Source organism: Mandrillus leucophaeus, unplaced genomic scaffold (genome assembly GCF_000951045.1).
Source record: "Mandrillus leucophaeus isolate KB7577 unplaced genomic scaffold, Mleu.le_1.0 Scaffold100, whole genome shotgun sequence".
Lineage (NCBI taxonomy): Eukaryota > Metazoa > Chordata > Mammalia > Primates > Cercopithecidae > Mandrillus > Mandrillus leucophaeus.
Window position 1 is genome coordinate 3902945 of NW_012098099.1, and position 10123 is coordinate 3913067.

Sequence of the window (10123 nt, forward strand, 5' to 3'; positions counted from 1 at the left end):
GGCAGAGACACAACAAAAAAAGAGAATTTTAGACCAATATCCCTGATGAACATCGATGCAAAAATCCTCAATAAAATAGTGGCAAACCAGATCCAGCAGCATATCAAAAAACTTACCCACCAAGATCAAGTTGGCTTCATCCCTGGGATGCAAGGCTGGTTCAACATATGCAAATCAATAAACATAATCCATTACATAAACAGAACCAATGACAAAACCACATGATTATCTCAATAGATGTAGAAAAGGCCTTCAACACATGAAAAAATGCTCATCATCATTAAACATCAGAGAAATGCAAATCAAAACCACAATGAGATAGCATCTCACACCAGTTAGAATGGCAATCATTAAAAAGTCAGGAAACAACACGTGCTGGAGAGGATGTGGAGAAATAGGAACACTTTTACACTGTTGATGGGAGTGTAAACTAGTTCAACCATTGCGGAAGACAGTGTGGCGATTCCTCAAGGATCTAGAACTAGAAATACCATTTGACCCAGCCATCCCATTACTGGGTATATACCCAAAGGATTATAAATCATGCTACTATAAAGACACATGTACACATATGTTTATTGTGGCACTATTCACAATAGCAAAGACTTGGATTAAGAAAATGTGGCACATGTACACCACGGAATACTATGCAGCCATAAAAAAGGATGAGTTTGTGTCCTTTGTAGGGACATGGATGAAGCTAGAAACTATCATTCTGAGCAAACTATCCCAAGGACAGAAAACCAAAGACCGCATGTTCTCACTCGTAGGTGGGAATTGAACAATGAGAACACTTTGACACAGGGCAGGGAACGTCACACACCGGGGACTGTCGTGGGGTGGGGGGGGCAGGGGGAGGGATAGCATTAGGTGAAATACCTAATGTAAATGATGAGTTAATGGGTGCAGCAAACCAGCATGGCACATGTATACCTATGTAACAAACCTGCATGTTGTGTACATGTACCCTAGAACTTAAAGTATAATAAAAAAAAAAAATTAAAGAAAAAAGAAAGAAGTCTTAGGGGTTTTTGAATCTTGTTCTTACAACTTAAAAAAGTTCAAGATATTTAATACATGCAGGAATTACATATTGGATTTCAAAGACTTCAATTGTGAGATTCAGTTAAAAGTGCATTTTTCTAGTGTATTTATCTGAATAATTATTTGTTATATCTTTTATGTTATATCTCATATAATCATCTAAAATTTTGTTTACTATTTCATGAAATAAAAACCTCAAAAAAAACAAAAAACAAAAACAAAAAAAAAAAAGAAAGGAAAGAAAACCCTGGAAAGTGGCTCTAATACAATATTTTTCAATTGGAATTAATTTTTCAAAATGAAAATGACTTCATTGTTATTTTTATTATAAAATTAGTATATGTTTATTATTAAAAATAAGTACAAAAATCTCTAAAAGAAAAAGGGAACAATTACCAGCAGTTCCACATTCCAGAGCTCATCACTGTTAGCATTTAGGTATACAAATAGCCAAACACTTTTCCTATCAATACAATTAATTTTTAAATTTGACCATTATGCAATGTACACATGCACTGAAACATCATACTGTACCCCATAAACATGTGCAATTATTATGTCCATTAAAAACAAGATAAAAAACATTTACAAAAAAAAAAAAAATCCATCCATGTAGTAATGGCTCCTAAATTTATTTCTCTAGCCTGGTCTCTTCCTTGAGATCTGAAATCCAACTGCCTATTTGAAATATTGGCTTAGAGGGCTGGGCACAGCAGCTCACACCTACAATCCCAGTACTTAGGGAGGCCAAGATGGAAGGATTGCTTGAGCAGAGGAGTTTGAGACCAGCCTGGCAACAAAGCGAGACTCCATATTTAAAAAATACCAAAAAATTAGCTGGGTGTCCTTGACGTGCCTGTGGTCCCAGCTACACAGGAAGCTGAGGCAGGAGGTTGAGCCATGTTTGAGCCACTGCCCTCCAACCTGGGTGACAGAGCAAGACCCTCTCTCAAAAAGAGATCTCAGCTTAGATATCAACTGGCATATTAAACATGACATATCCAAAATAGAATTTCCCCACTAAACCTGTTCTCCAGTCTTTTCCATTTCAACTATCCACCCAGTTGTTCAAGCCAAAATCCTAGGAGTCATGTTTAATTCCTCCTTCTACTCTTCCTACTCCGTTCACACACTAACCTGCTGATCAACTCTGCCTCCAGAACATATCTTGAGTCTTCTACTCCTCTTCCTCTCCATACCTCCCTTTCCACTCAGACCCATCACCACTCTTTCACTTGGCCCACTGCAAGAGGGTCTTACCTGGTTTCCCTGCTTCTACTCTCAACTTGGTCTCCCTGCTTCTACTCTCAACTTCTTATTCATTGTCCTCAGAGATGCCAAGGCAAGCTTTTAAAAACATAAATCATGTCATGTCACTGCACTGTTTAAAATCCTCCAGTGGGCCAGGTGCAGTTGCTCATGCCTATAATCCCAGCACTTTGGGAGGGCAAGGCAGGAGGATCACTTGAGTCCAGGAGTTCGAAACCAGCCTGGGCAACATAGTGAGACCTTGTCTCTACAAAAAAAAAAAAAAAAAAAGATTAGCCATGCGTGGTGGGTCATGCCTGTAGTCACAGCTACTCAGGAGTCTGAGGTGGGAGCATCACTTCAGCCCAGGAGGTGGAGGCTGCAGTGAGCTATGATCTCACCACTACACTCAGCCTGGGTGACAAAGTGAGACCGTGTCTCAAAAATATATATATACATAAAATAAAATGGCCAGGCACGGTGACTCATGCCTGTAATCCCAGCACTTTGGGAGACTGAGGCAGGCAGATCACGAGGTCAAGAGATCAAGACCATCCTGGCTAACACGGTAAAACCCTGTCTCTACTAAAAAATACAAAAAATCAGCCGGGCATCGTGGCAGGCACCTGTAGTCCCAGCTACTCAGGAGGCTGAGGCAGGAGAATCGCTTGAACCCGGGAGGCGGAGGTTGCAGTGAGCTGAGATCGAGCCACTGCACTCTAGCCTGGGCAACAGAGTGAGACTCCATCTCAAAAAAGAAAAAAAAAATATATCCTCCAGTCGCTTCTGATTGCACTTGGAATAATACTGAAATTAGGCTGGGTGTGGTAGCTCACGCCTGTAATACTGGCACTTTGGGAGGTAGACGGGGGAGGACTGCTTGAGACCAAGAGTCCCAGACTAGTCTAGGCAACATAGTGAGACCCCCATCTCTATGAAAAATTTTTAAAAAATAAAGAATAAAGTCGAAACTCCCTTCCCTGGCCCCTGCCTACCTCTCTTCTCCTACCCGCTTTCCCCCAGCTTACTAGACTTCAATCATACTCACCTTCATGTGGGTCCAGGGATCATGCCAAATCATTCTTATCTCAGGGCTTTTGGCTTTGCAATTCCCTTTGCCTAGATCGCTTGTCCCCTAAAAATTCCGACTCTTATTCTTCAAGCGGCTGACATTTGTTCTTCAAGCCTTAGCTCAAAGGTACTTTCTCAGAGGCCTTTCTTGATCACTCCAAGTTACCTACCATCTAGCATACTTTCCTGATTTGCTGTGCTTCATAGCACCTATCTGTATCTGAAATTATATCTTTTGTTAAATTGGTTGTTGTTTTTTTTCTCCCAGTATAAGTTCTATGAGAACTGGGACTCTGATTTACTTACCCTAGCATCCCTGTCATATATGCTAAAGGACTGATTGATGCATGTACATAATTTTTATTGCTTTTTTTTTTTGAGATGAAGTCTTGCTCTATTGCCCAGGCTGGAGTGCAGTGGCACCATCTTTGCTCACTGCAACCTCCACCTCTGGGATTCAAGTGATCCTCCTGCCTCAGCCTCCCGAGCAGCTGAGACTACAGGCATGCACCACCACACCCGGCTAATTTTTGAATTTTTAGTATAGACAGGGTTTCATCATGTTGGCCAAGATGGTCTTGAACTCCTGACCTCAGGTGATCTGCACACCTTGGCCTCCCACAGTGTTGGGATTACAGGCGTGAGCCACCAGGCCCAGCCATCATTTTTACATATGTATATACATACCATCAGTAAGTTCTTGAAAGGTAGGTTTCAATCTTTTTCATCATCTTTTTACCTTGTATATAATAGGAACTTAAATATCTGGAAGGAGTTAAGTTAATGCACATCTTGGTTTCTCCAAAATATAATTAAGAGAAGTATCTTTTTGGCTGATTAAAAAACATCCTTCCTCCCTTAATCATTTCCAACAAACATTAAAAACATCATTTACACACATATAAAATCACAGTGTTCCCCAGGGTTTTTGTGCTGTTCTGTTTTCATTGAGGTGAAAAGGCAGAGGCGTTTCACAAAGCATTCTTTTATTTGGCTTCCACTTAATGCTTTTCATTCTCCTGAATATAGACATGCTGCAAAACATTCCATTCTCTTGATATAGACATCCTGAAAGCATTCAAACTGTGCTGAATTTTTTTTTTTTTTTGAGGCGGAGTCTCGCTCCGTCGCCCAGGCTGGAGTGCAGTGACGCGATCTCGGCTCACACTGCAAGCTCCGCCTCCCGGGTTCATGCCATTCTCCTCCCTCAGCCTCCCTAGTAGCTGGAACTACAGGCGTCCGCCAACACGCCCGGCTAATTTTTTTGTATTTTTAGTAGAGACAGAGTTTCACCGCGTTAGCCAGGATGGTCTTGATCTCCTGACCTCGTGATCTGCCCGTCTCAGCCTCCCAAATGAAATTTTTTTAAAAGCCAAGGAAAAACCAATTCTACCAACTATTTCCTAGATTTCTTTGTTTTTCCTCCTGTTTTATGAATCGAGAAACATTGTTTACAGTTTGCCCTGAGGCTTCTGGTAATGCTTATCAGCGTCTGAGGTATTGCAACTAGAGTTGCTCTGTTCTTTTACAACCATAGGCTGCAGAAGCTTCCCTCCCCATTTTTTAAGTTTCTCATCTGAAACTTACAAGTAAGTAAATATAGTGTTCTAATTCATTTTTTGTTAATAAGATAAAAACCTCTTTTTAATAAATTAAACTTTTTTCAGTTGCAAGCATGATATGCTCTTAAAAAACTGAACTTCTGCTATAGAAAGTGAAGTATTACAGGCTGGGTATGGTGACTGACACCTGTAATCCCAGCACTTTGAGAGGCTACAGAGGGAGGATTGCTTGAGGCCAGGAATTTGAGACCAGCCTGGGCAACAAAGCAAGACCCCATTTCTACAAAAAGTGCCTGTGGTCCCAGCTACTTGGGAGGCCAGGGTGGGAGGATCGCTTGAGCTGAGGAGTTATGATCACACCACTGCACTCCAGCCTTGGCGACAGAGTGAGACCCTGTCTCTGAAAAAAAAAAAAAAAGTGAAATAATATACTTTTCTTCCAGTAGCAACACTTTCTGGCAGCCTTGTCCAGACCCCATCTCTCTCTTCCTCTTTCTTGGTCTTTACTAGCCTTTATGCCCTATCAAGGTAAACAATCAAACCTCTCCTGAATCTTTAACAAGCAGGATGTTGATCTCTTTTTCTAAAAAGAAAATGATCTTCTCTTATTACACACAGATGGTATAACTTACCTTTTTTTACTTTTTTTATACCAAAACTCCATCAACTAACTTATGAATAGTAAATAAACATTTGTCAACATCTGTTCTACTATGTAAAAACAATATACAGATAAACATGAGTAGTTAATTAAACAAGCACTGACGAAGTAAAAAAAAATAGTTAATTACTGGGCATGGTGGCTCACATCTGTAATCCTAGCATTTTGGGAGGCCGAGGCAGTCAGATTGCTTGAGTCCAGGAGTTCAAAAACAGCCTGGCAACATGGCAAAACCCCAACTCTACAAAAAAAAAAATAAAAATTTCGCCTGGCCTGGTGGCACATGCCTGTAGTCTCAGCTACTCGGGAGGCTGAGGCTTAGGTAAGATCATGAACCATGATCATGCCATTGCACTCCAACCTGGGTGACAGAGTGAGCCCCTGTCCCAAAACAAAAAATGAAATAAAATAAATAAGTTCTTTACCTATAACATAACAATCCTGCCACACATAAAATAACAATATTTCTATCAAAACACCTATTTTTCTACTATTTTAAATCTAAAATTAAATGGAAATAATCCTTACAGATATTCATTAATCAAAATGATCCACAATACAATGCTTCTAGAATACATAAAGATGACCATAAAAGGAAAGTGAGTATATCTCAGCAAGACAACTGCAATGGCATTTTTGGTTATTATTGAAAAATTTAAGTTTAATAAAACTTTAAAAAGGGTGAAGGGCATCCTTAAAGGTAAACATAAATTATTAAAATCAGTTTTAATGGCCAGGGACACTGACTCACGCCTATAATCCTAGCACTTTGTGAGGCTGAGGCGGGCAGATCACCTGAGGTCAGGAGTTTGAGACCAGCCTGGCCAACATGGTGAAACCCTGTCTCTACTAAAAATACAAAATTAGTCGGGCATGGTGGCGCACGCCTGTAATCCCAGCTGCTCAGGAGGCTGAGGCAGGAGAATCACTTGAACCCAGGAGGCAGAGTTTGCAGTGAGCCAAGATCACGCCACTGCACTCCAGCCTGAGCAAAAAAAAGAGCGAAACTGTGTCTCAAAAGAAAAAATAAATAAATAAAAATAAAAACAAAAGCAATTTTAATAAATTCCTAACTTGATCTTGAAATTAGTGCCCTAAAAATGGAGCAGTAACATAATTAAGTCAATCATCTTGTCTCAATATTAATGGTTAATGTAGAAACAGGTATAAAGGAAAATTTCTCAGAAAGATGAGATTGTTCATTGTTCTTGTGGATATGTAAAAACAATGCTGACTGAAAAGCAGCCAACTGGACAGCTGCAGATGCTGAACCCAATGGAAACACTAAGCAGGCATAGCACAAATCAGTAATTAACAAAGCACATGCAGAAAGCTTGATGAGGGTGAATAATTGCATAGATGGGAATAGTAAAAGGAGCTGGTAACAGTACAAGTTTTATAAGAAATTGGATAAACTCTTTGTATTCATGAATTTGTTAGCAAGAGTGCTTCAATAATACACAGATAATAGATTTTTTAAATGTTTTGATTACATTGATAAATACCTTTATATGGTACTTATCACTAAAGAAATTTAAAAATGGTCCACAGGAAAATATTGGTAGGGTGAACATAAAAATAATTATAAAAGTAAAGAATGAAATAATATTTCAGGTAGGCTAACTACAGAGGCATCAAATTTGTTTATTTTTGGAATTCTTAATTTTAATGACATGTTGAAATTAGAATACACAACATTTTATAATTTTTATATGTATGTATGCATGTACATATATATACACACGCATGTATTTTGTAGAAAATCTTCCCGGCCGGGCGTGGTGGCTCAAGCCTGTAATCCCAGCACTTTGGGAGGCCGAGACGGGTGGATCACGAGGTCAGGAGATCAAGACCATCTTGGCTAACACAGTGAAACCCCGTCTCTACTAAAAAATACAAAAAACTAGCCGGGCGATGTGGCGGGCGCCTGTAGTCCCAGCTACTCGGGAGGCTGAGGCAGGAGAATGGCGTAAACCTGGGAGGTGGAGCTTGCAGTGAGCTGAGATCCGGCCACTGCACTCCAGCCTGGGCAACAGAGCGAGACTCCATCTCAAAAAAAAAAAAAAGAAAAAAAAAAGAAAATCTTCCCTACTAGTCAGGACTTTCCTTGAGGATAGGTATCATGTTTTGTTATATACTCCAAAAACACCAAGCCCAGTGTCTTCTATAAAAATAAATACCTGTGGAATCAGGAAGATAATATATATCTTGGTTACTTAAAATATAATGAAAATAGGCAATATGATTAAACATACTTTAGTAAAAGCATTCAGAGTAAACTGCACAGACACTGAACATATGACTTGGTAACATCTTTTAGGAGGCTTTCTTTTTTGAGAAATAGCTCTTAAACTACAGTGACAGACTTTTTTGAGAAATAGCTCTTAAACTGCTCTTAAACTGCAGTTTAAAAACTAGAAATTTGTAGAGGTATAGATGCATTTATAGCAAACTTGGAAAACAGCTTTCAGAATTCTGGGTATATAAGGAAGCCAACAGCATGGTTCATTTAGAGCCTTTTTCCTTAGGACATATGTTGCAAGAATTACTACTCTTACAAATGCAACAGATTCATTGCTCATTACTATAGCAAGTGTTTTAACCCAAAGCAGATTTGTTCTTCATCTATTGGTCCATTTGATATAATTCCATATTATTTTAGTTATCATTATAAATGCACACACTTTCTATTGTCTACTTATTCATTAATTCACAAATATTTACTGAGGGCCTGCTACGTGCCAGTTACTCTTCTTGGTGCGGGGATATAGCAGTGAACAAACAAAAATCACTGCACTTGTGGAAATTTTATTCTAGGGATAAAATATCAGACAATAGTCATGATAAATCAATAAAATATGTAATAAATTAGACAATGTTAAGTGCTAAGTAAAAAAATAAAGCAGAGAAGGGCTATAGGAAATATGAAGGAGTAGAATTTTAAATAGAGTGGCCAGGGAAGGGTTCACGAAGAAGTGACATTTGGGTTAAGTCCTGAGGAAGCAAGGGAGATAGTCCTGCAGATATCTGAGGGTAGAACATTCCATGCGGGGAGAATTCCAAGTTGCAAAGGCCTTGAGGTGAAATAGTGCCTGGAATTGAGGAATATCAAGGAGGCCAGTGTGTCTATGGGGGAGAAAGTAGTTGGAGATGAGATCAAAGAGGTGACAGGAGGCTAGGTCATAAAGGACTTCACAGGAAAGGAAGCCACTGAAGGTTTTGAACAGAGTGACATGATCTGATTTTTTCACAGGTTCATTCTGGCCACTGAGTTTTGAGAACAGTGTGAAAGAGGGTAGGGTGGGAATACAGAGACGGTCTACAAGACTGCTATAATCCAGACAAGAGGTGGTGGTGGCTTGAACCAGAGTGGTAGCAAGTGGCTAGACTCTGGATGTATTTCGAAGATAGTATTCACAGGATTTGAAGACAGAATATGAAGTGAGGTTATCCAGTATTTGTGATATAGTTACATTTCCACTGTTCTCTCCTAAGTGATGAAAAAGAAACAATTTCTCACAAGTTGTCTGACATTCTCAGAGTTTGACGGTCCTGATATTCAACTTTCTTTTGTTCCTGAGTTTGAAAACACACCCCATTATTTCCATGTCTTACCTCAGCCTTGAGGATGAAGACGAGATGTAACTGTCTGAAGACTGACAGTTGCCAGCACTATCTCATGAGCTCTTCCTAGACTGTAAGCTCCACTAGGCTTATTTCATTCCCCTTGATGTCCTCAAAGCCTGACTCAGAACCTTGCACACGTTAGGGTCTCAAAAAATGTTTGTTGAATGGTTTAGTCTACATTTCCCATTCCCACTGTTTTTTTTTTTTTTTAAGTTTCACGGTGTCACCTAGGCTGGAGTGCTGCAGTGGCGCGACCATGGCCCACTGCATGCTCACCTCCCAGACTCAAGCAGTCCTCCCGCCTCGGCCTCCCGAGTAGCTGGGACTACAGAAGTGCGCCACCACAATTTGTTAATTTTTTGTGTTTTTAGTAGAGTTGAGTTTTCGCCATGTGGCCCAAGCTGGTCTCCAACTCCTGGCCTCCAACGATCCACCCCCCTTGGCCTCCCAAAGTGCGAGGATTACAGACATGAGCCACCGCGGCCTGCCTCCCAGTTACTGTAAAAGATTAAATTTTCACACTTGCTAATGTGAAAATGAATAATAAACTGAAAATAACATTAAGCCCTTATCAATTGCAGAATCACAAGCTACAGTGTGAATTTCAGTATTAAGGATAGTATGCTGGGGTACTGTCAAGTGGTCATTGAGCCTCTTGCACTTTTCACTCTTACTAGCTCAACCTAAAGGTGTTTTAGCTTCCCCGCACCTCCTAAGCGGAAGGACTGGCTTTGCTATTTGCAGTTAGGGCCGAGTGTCACAGAGCACCATGGAGTTCAGTCCCCTTTAAACGGGTACAAACGTCTCTGAAAGATCAGTCAACATGCGTTATCCGACTAGCGGGAGACCCCAGCCGCTCGCGGGCACAGCCACAAGCCCTGGAGACACTAGCCCGCGCTGCGCACGCCGG

At 40.3% G+C, this 10123-nt stretch overlaps 1 protein-coding gene across 1 annotated transcript in view; it reads left to right on the plus strand.

Moving 5' to 3' along the window:
- KIAA0895 (KIAA0895 ortholog) overlaps nucleotides 1-10123 on the plus strand; it is a 68812-nt gene that overhangs the window by 16825 nt on the left and 41864 nt on the right. The gene's annotated exons all lie outside the window — the stretch shown is intronic.